This window comes from Vigna radiata, unplaced genomic scaffold (assembly GCF_000741045.1).
Source record: "Vigna radiata var. radiata cultivar VC1973A unplaced genomic scaffold, Vradiata_ver6 scaffold_23, whole genome shotgun sequence".
Taxonomy (NCBI): domain Eukaryota; kingdom Viridiplantae; phylum Streptophyta; class Magnoliopsida; order Fabales; family Fabaceae; genus Vigna; species Vigna radiata.
The window spans coordinates 1,632,266-1,634,657 of NW_014541837.1; the positions used below are offsets into that span (position 1 = coordinate 1,632,266).

Consider the following 2,392-nt stretch of genomic DNA (forward strand, 5'->3'; position numbering starts at 1 on the left):
CCGGTACACCTTCTTTATAACCACTGGTTGGGCTTCATGACCTACTTTTGTGGTTATGATAATACTTTATGGTTACCGCTCGGTATCTCTGAACAACAACCGTCCGGTACACCTTTCTTATAACCACTCAGTTGGGCTTCTCTGTTGGGCCTTCGTGGTTATCCTTTCCTTTATATTTTTCACTCTCTCTGTACTTGTAATTCAATTCAATCTCATTTCAATCTATACTACCTTCTTTTTCTCTGACTTCTCTCTTCTCTTCCTTCATACTTTTCTTTTTACTGCGCTATGAATCTATGATGATAACTTCGTTTATTAGCTTAGCAGAATTTGCAACAGAAAGTGTGCTGGATTGGATTTTCAGTGATCCAAGTATCATTAATGCTGCATCAGTTATTGGGAGAGTACTGGATGACATGGGCTCACACAAGGTACTATTCATGTCATCAAAGTTAAAATCTGTTTTTAAGTTCATGCAAAATATAAGAATTGGATTTTCTGTAATGAATAGTTTGAGCAACAAAGAGTACATGTTGCATCAGCTGTGGAATGTTGCATGAAGCAGTATGGCATTTCAGAAGCAGAGGCTTATAACTTGATTCACAAAGATGTTGAAGATTGTTGGAAGGTTATAAATGAAGAGTGTATAAAGTCAAGTGATGATATTCCAAAGTGTGTGCTGGATTGTGTAGTTAATTTGGCACGTATATCTGAGCTTTCTTATGAAAATCATGAGGATAAATATACAAATGGATAATTGCTAAAAGATTATGTTTCTTCATTGCTTGTGGATCCCGTCTCCATCGATCAGGAGAAGTTAACTGCCTTATAAATGACTGGAGCATGCCTTATTACAGTATGACTACATATACTATCGAATCTGAACTATTATGAAAATCAATTCATGCTTATTTGAGTTGTGTCATATTACTTTCACTTGTTTGATCATGAATGTAATGAGGTGTAGTGGTTTTATAAGTAAAGGCCTTTAGTTTGTTTCTGTATTTGTTATAATAATTTAGTTCTCAAGATTTTTGTATGACCCACATGCTCCTCTCATTATTATAAAAATTGTTAATGTTATTTTCTAACAAATAATATTAGAATTTTGGAGAGGAAAAAAACTAATTTACACTAGTAAAAAACTGTCTTTTTACAGCGCATATTATGCAACGGTTCTCTAGGAACCGTAGCATAATACTGTGCGATGGCATTTTCGAAAATAAAACGAACTTATAGGCCGCGGTTGTCCCGAGAACCGCGGCCTATTCCCCGATCAAACTTCTGCCTTTGACACCACGTCAGAAAAACAATAAATTGTTGGGAATAGGTTGAGGTTCTGCTGGCAACCGCGACCTATTCCCCTACAACGTTCTGACATTCCCCAATAGTCAGCCTGTAATAGATTTGTAGAAGTATAGGTCACGGTTTTGCTGGCAACCGCGGCCTATTCCTCTGCAAATTTATTGCAGGCTGAAAACACGATTGGGGGGCAGTTGAACGTTATGCTGAAAATGATAGGACAATAGACCGCGGTTGGGGGAGGAAAACGACGCATAAAGTTTGCTGAATATTTTCAAAATTGCCATTTCATTTTAATTTTTATCTGTTTTTAATGGGAATAGGCCGCAGTTGTGCTAGGAACCACAGCCTATTGACAGCGGTTTTAATGTGAACCGCGGTAGTATCATTTAATTAGGTTAAAAAAAAACTTTGAATAATTTTCGTCTTCCACGCTATCAATTTCGGAAAACCAAACCCCGAATCTCCGTCTCTGCCGTGCTGCGAGCTTTCCTTCGTTAGCCTCCACATTGACGTCGGACCCCTGCTTCTCCGTCCGCCTACACAATGACGCCAGCCATTCACTAATCGTCTCCGTCTTCGCGGGACCCGTGCTTCTCCGCCACCTCTACATTGACGCCAGCCATTCTCGAATCGTCTTTGTCTCTGCCGGACCCCTGCTTCTCCGCCGCCTCTACATTGACGCCATCCATTCCCGAATCGTCTCCGATGCTGGACCCTTGCTTCTCCGTCGCGACCCTGCTTCTCCACCACCCTTCTTCTCCGCCGTGCCAAATTTCTTTGCGAAGAGAACCAAAACAGGTATGGAAGCTAACCTAGTTTGGTTTCAATGTCTGATTGCTTGTGATGAAATGTTCTTTCAATTGATTTCAATTGTATTTACGTGATTTCTTGAATTCAATTTGATTCCCTACCTTCACAGTCGACTGTTGAAAAGAATAAGGCATCGTCGTGCTATAAAGCTCGAGCTATGTGCATGTCCAAGAATGCCACATTTCTTTTTTGTGATATTTTTTTTTTCAATGAATGGATTGAATATCACACAAAAGCATCCTCTGTCATATTAAAAAAATTTAGAAATTTAGCATGG

The 2,392-nt window shown here is 39.5% G+C and overlaps 1 pseudogene; it reads left to right on the forward strand.

Moving 5' to 3' along the window:
* LOC106778518 overlaps positions 1–832 on the forward strand; it is an 18,086-nt pseudogene extending 17,254 nt beyond the window's left edge.
* The last annotated feature ends 1,560 nt before the right edge of the window (positions 833–2,392 follow it).